The following is a 6,377-nucleotide window of genomic DNA, read 5'->3' as shown; positions in this document are numbered from 1 at the left end:
AGAGCAGATGTCAGATCCTTAGCAGGCCTCCGTCCTTTCTCTTCATCTTGGCAGCAAGAGAAGTCACTAGGAGCTTCTGCCAAGTTTTTCTCACCACAGAGAACCCCTCTGGCTCCCCCTTCCCTCCCCTACTTCTAAAAATAGAAATGGAGAGCTGCAGTCCCTGAGAGCAACATCCCAGAGAGCAGTGTGTTGTTCAGGCTGAGAGAAACCGCTGGAAGTCCTTTCTCCCTCCTGAACTGAACAAGTGGGCTCGTTGCTCTGGAGATGTTCAGAAATTCAGTGCCAGGTCAGGCAACTTTGACTCTGGGGCTGGGTGGAGATGGTAGAACTTCCAACCAATACCTGGAATATATAATGCAACCTGGTAGATTCGAAGGCTAGGTCATCTAAAGAGACTCTGGACTGAAAACAAGAGTTTAAGTCCCTAATAAAAGCCTTGGAAAAGTACAGTTTAGATCACCCTCTTAATCCATCATCAACTGACATCAAGGAAGCACATTGGAGGTGAGAAAACTTATGCTAAAGAAAAATACATTTCCTAGTAGGTAGAGAAGAGAATAAAACATCGTAGATACACATGCACACTTGAAAAAATGTAAATATGGGGCTTTCCTGGTAGTTCAGATGGTTACGAATCTGCCTGCAATGCTGGAGACCCAGGTTCAATCCCTGGGTCAGGATGATACCCTGGAGAAGGGAATGGCAACCCACTCCAGTATTCTTGCCTGGAGAATCCCATGGACAGAGGCGCCTGGCACTCTACTGAATACCTAACACTTTTACTTGTAAATATGTATATGCTCTCTTCTGCAACAAATGTTTGCAAGTGCTTGCTAAAACTACCAATGACTTGATCCTAATAATATATTACTGAAACTTGTGCTTACTGGATATACTGATGGCATAGTGGGTTACAAAAATGTCAGTTTACTTTATCACAGATCAATAACTCATTACAGGCTCTAAAATATACAAAAATCCAATATGAATCAACTTTCTGTCACATACAGACATTCAAATCCCACACCAATATGGACTTTCACTCATGTGACTTCAGTTTTTTCTTCCTGTACTAGTTTTGGGGATTAAAATACATTATATATTTTCTTAGATATAAAAATAATAAATGTTACGTTAAGATTTTACATTTGGAAAATTTGACAGTTGAAGGGACGGCATCAGATGATAAGAATTAAGAACTTCATTTAACAAGATCTACAAATCTTCGTGTGTGTGTGTCTGTGCACATGTGTGTACATGACTTCTCTTCCTAGTTAGAGATTATCTGGGTTTCCAAATTCAAGTGAGGGAATCTCTTCTAGCTGCTTTTAGCTGAGACTATTCATGGAACCTTGCAAGGGAATCAGTTCAGTTCAGTTCAGTTGCTCTGTCGTGTCCGACTCTTTTCGACCCCATGAATCGCAGCACACCAGGCCTCCCTGTCCATTACCAACTCCTGGAGTTCACTCAGACTCATGTGCATCGAGTCAGTGATGCCATCCAGCCATCTCATCCTGTGTCGCCCCCTTCTCCTCCTGCCCCCAGTCCCTCCCAGCATCAGAGTCTTTTCCAATGAGTCAACTCTTCGCATCAGGTGGCCAAAGTACCGGAGTTTCAGCTTTAGCATCATTCCCTCCAAAGAAATCCCAGGGCTGATCTCCTTCAGAATGGACTGGTTGGATCTCCTTGCAGTCCGAGGGACTCTCAAGAGTCTTCTCCAACACCACAGTTCAAAAGCATTTCGGCAAGGGAATAAAGATGCCTAAACTGTCTCTACATTTTTAAACCCCATAATCTACTAGGGCCTGAAATAAGGCTTTGCTGAAAGGAGCATAGTTTACATGGCTATGATCGCATGGTTCTTAAAGGCAAAGGGGAAAAGGAACACATTACTTTTATTTTTTTTCTTTTCTCAATTTTAAAAAGTAGAATTGGATTTGGCCTTGGTATCACAAACCAGCTTGAGTCCACAGAAGTCTGATTTACATCTGGACTCAAGATGAGGGACTTCCTTGAGAACAGCCACCAAACAAGCACTGACCACCAGTGGCAAGGCAATTTGCCTGTATGCGTATATGCGGAACTTAGGTTTTAAGCCCTGGGGGCAATGTGTCAGGCGCTATGTTGCCATTTAATGAATAAATAATCTCCATCAATACTAACTTAATTTTTGCCTAAGGCAATGCCCTGCTCAAAAGCCGGTCATGATTGGAGTTCTGGATCCTCTCTCTATAACTGGCAGACTTCACGATCTCAGTAACTGCAACACAGACTCTAATTAGCTACAGATGTATTTTAATTACCAACCTTCTCTGCCATGACTTTTCATCTTTGTCACTTTCATATAAAAATGATTCTGATGTAAGAAAAGCTGCTGTCTTCTTCCTGTGCCCTGCTGCAAACAATAACTTGCAGCTCACTGACCACGACAGACACATGCGCTGATCTTTGCACAGCTGTGTTGTTTGTATTCACGTGAGCCTAGGAAAAATATCGCCATTTGTTATCAGGTGAGGGAATGCACAGCTCAGCTACAGGCATGCAAACCTCAGTATGGAGATCGATGGCCCAAAGAAGGAGGCCTAGGTTTCTGCCAAGCAGCCCTCGATTTAGCTGGAGAGGGACATGTGAGGGGGGCGGGGGAGATTTTTTCCTGGAAGTCTGCTTATTTTGCAATCATTGTTGCTGTTGTTTAGTCACTAAGTCATGGCTGATTCTTTTGTGAATCCATGGACAGTAGACTGCCAGGCTCCTCTGTCCATGGGATTCCCCAGACAAGAATACTGGAGTGGGTTACCATTCCCTCCTCCAGGGGATCTTCCTGAATTAAGGACTGAACCTGAGTCTCTTGCATTGGCAGGCGGATTCTTTACCATCTAAACCACTAGGGAAGCCCATTCACAATTAAGAATGGGTAAAAAACTCTCTTCTCTATGGTTTGGTGAGTTGGAGGTAAAGAGAAAAAGTCTCAAGTTCTTAAGCTGGGATCTTTTGACCCTGAGACATCCATGGAACAGATAGGTAGATTGTTCATTATCTGATATTAAACACAAAGTTTTGTGCATATATACATTTTTGTTGGTGGAAAACTTGAATGATTTTTCCGATTCTCATGAGCTACCACCATGCAAAATATCAAAGGACTGGACCAGTCCTTTGCAATGTGAGTATGCATCAGCATCATCTGGAGGTCTCATTAAAACACCGATTCCTGAAACCCAACTCCAGGAGTTTCTGACCCAGTAGGTCTGATGTGTAGCCTGAGACTCTATTTCTAACAGTTTCCCGAGTGGCTCTCATGCTGCTGGCCTGGGTGCCACACTTTGCGCTGCATGGAATTAACTCGAGCTTTCTAAACCTATGTGCATATGGGGATCATTTTGGGAACTTTTTAAAAGCACCAGATCCCAGACTCTGCTCCAAGACATACTATTTCAATTGGCCTGGGGTGCCCAGGAAGTCAAATTTTCTTTCAAAACTCTCCAAGTGACTCTAATAATGTTCAGGCATAACCGAGAATCACTGCGTTAGAGCAACAGGGGGGTCCTGGTGATGGTGGGGGTAGGGAATGTACTTGAGATAGAAGACCTATTTCACTTTCAATGATTTCTCCCTCTCATTTTTCTTCTATCCCAGGTGATAAACAATTGCATTAGTTTTCTAGTAGTGCTGTGACAAAGTACTACAGATTGGGAGCTTAAACAATAGCAATTTATCGTCTCAAAATTCTGGAGCCCAGAAGTCCGAAATCAAGGTGTTGTCAGGGGTAGTTCCTTCTGAGGGCTGTGAGAGAGGGATCTGTTCCAAGTCTCTCTCCTTGGCTTGTAGGTGGCAGTGTTCTCCTTATGTCTAATCACACTGCCTTCCCTCTGTGCCCATCTCTGTCTCCAAATGTCTCTCTATAAGGATGCCAGTTGGATTAGGGCTTCCCTGGTGGCTCGGTGGTAGAGAATCCGCCTGCCAATGCAAGAGACACAGGTTTGATCCCTGGGTTGGGAAGATCCCCTGGAGGATATGGCAACCCACTCCGATATCTTTGGCTGGGAAATCCCATGGACAGAGGAGCCTGGCGGGGTATAGTCCATGGAGTCACAAAAGAATCAGACACAACTTGCATGTAAAACAACAACGTATTGGGTTAGAGCCCACCCAAAAGGACCTCATTTTAACTTGATTGCCTCTATAAAGACCTATCTATCTCTAAATAGGTCAAATTCTAAGGTCCTGGGGATTATGACTTCAACAGATGAATTTGGCTGGTGGTGGGGGTTTGAATACAATTCAGTCCACACAACACTAATACTGTTCTTTATAAGATGGCAAATATTCTCAGGAGGGAAACTCTTATAGCAAAATTTCCATTCAAATCAAAGCTTTTTATAATTGTAGAAAATCAATCATTTGTAAATATCGTCTTCTTTGTCAATGATTGCAGACTGCACTTTTCATAAGATGTTTTTGAAGCAGAGCAGTGAGATACCAGAATGAGGTCTCAGGGTCATTGCTACATAATGAGAAAAGAGATGGTCATTAGTATGCATTGTGATGGTCACATCTGCAACCAGACCCCAAGAAAACTGAAACACCCTTTCCAGCTCAGCCAGCCAAGAATTTTCTGACAGGTTTACATGACTCTGCTTTCCTCTGAGCATTGGAGAGTCAGGTATAATGTGTTTTTAATGTAACGTGACAATATTTAAAGAGCTAGACAACCTTGTTTTCACAGCTTAACTCTCTGTGCTGAAGGAATGCTGCTTGTAGCATGCCTAGGGAATTTTTTAAGCAGAAGAAATGCGTGTAATCAGCAAGTGGACCTAGGCAAGATCATTACTAGGGCAGCAGAATGGTGGTTGGCATGGAAGACACAGGAAAGCAGAGATGGTAAGTGGGTGTACATTCAATATTTTTATACGTTCACAGTGGAGGAAGGAAAACTCCTTGGAGTAAATAACACTTTCATTTATGAGCAGAATTAAGGTAAGGACTGGGTGGGGTGAAAAACTCATTTCTAACACCACCCGTAACTTAGATAAATGCCTAAAGCTGAACAGAACTCTAAACAGTCATTAACTAAGAGGAAAAAAATATGTGAATAAGTTTTCTGAAGAGTTGGGCTATTTTAGTGCAGTGCAGTCAGTTAGTTCAGTTGCTCAGTTGTGACCAACTCTTTGCAACCTCATGGACTGCAGCACTCCAGGCTTCCCTGTCCATCACCATCTCCCAGAGCTTGCTCAAACTCATGTCCATCGAGTCAGTAATGCCATCCAACCATCTCATCCTCTGTTGTCCCCTTCTCTTGCCTTAAATCTTCCCCAGCATCAGGGTCTTTTCCAATGAGTCACTTCTTTGCATAAGGTAGACAAAGTATTGAAGCTTCAGCTTCAGCATCAGTCCTTCCAATGAACACCCAGAACCGATTTCCTTTAGGATGGACTGGTTTTATCTCCACACAGTCCAGTGGACTTTCAAGAGTCTTCTCCAACACCACAGTTCAAAAGTATCAATTCTTTGGCACTCAGCTTTTAGTACAGGTAGCTGTTAAACTCTTCACTGTGTTCCAGTCAATTTGGCCATCTTTCTTTTTTTTACAAACATCCCAAGCATCTTAAGAGTTTTTGCCTTTTCTGTTCTGTCTACTAGAAATGCTTTTCCCTGTCTCTTTGCACAGAGAAATTGTGCTATCCTTTGTGCTTCACAGTAAATGTCAGCTCCTGAATGATGTTTTTTTTTTTTTTTTTTTACCATTCCATCAACATGTGTTCCCTCTCCCAGTTTTCTAAGAGTTTCACATTTTATATGTTTTCCATTTGTTTACTGGCTTTTCTTTCACTAGAGAGTAAGTCCCATGAAGGCAAGGACTGTATGACCTGCACCTAGCCTCTGGTGGGCACTCAATATAAATTTTTCTGAGTGAATGAGTGAACAAACCAGGCTAATAAAGGTTTCATGAAAATGGACAGCTGACCAACGTTCATGACATCCACCCGTCTCCTATCAGACGTGGTTAATACTTTTTATTAAGTACCTATTGTGGGCACAGCCCTACATGGGAACCTTGAATTTATGTTGTCTAATATTCAAATCAATCCTGCAAGAAAGATCTTATTATCACTATGTTGTAGATGAGAAGGTTAATAACTTGTCCAAAACCACAGATCTGTGATTCAAACCGAGGATGATCTGACACATCATTCTCCTTTTATCACGAGAGTAACAACTGCTTCTGAACTCAATGTATTACCCTGCAACTTCAGACAAACGCATCAGTGACAGTGACAGGGACAGAGTGAGTGTTTATGCTGCCTACCACCTTCAGTAAATATAGATACAGATGAGAAAAAGTATGCTTCAGCGTCTCTGTCTTCTGTTTATTT

The sequence above is a fragment of the Bos grunniens genome, chromosome 10 (assembly GCF_055505025.1).
Source record: "Bos grunniens cultivar Pamir isolate PY7600 chromosome 10, Bosgru_T2T1.0, whole genome shotgun sequence".
Taxonomy (NCBI): domain Eukaryota; kingdom Metazoa; phylum Chordata; class Mammalia; order Artiodactyla; family Bovidae; genus Bos; species Bos grunniens.
This window is presented reverse-complemented; position numbering follows the sequence as displayed.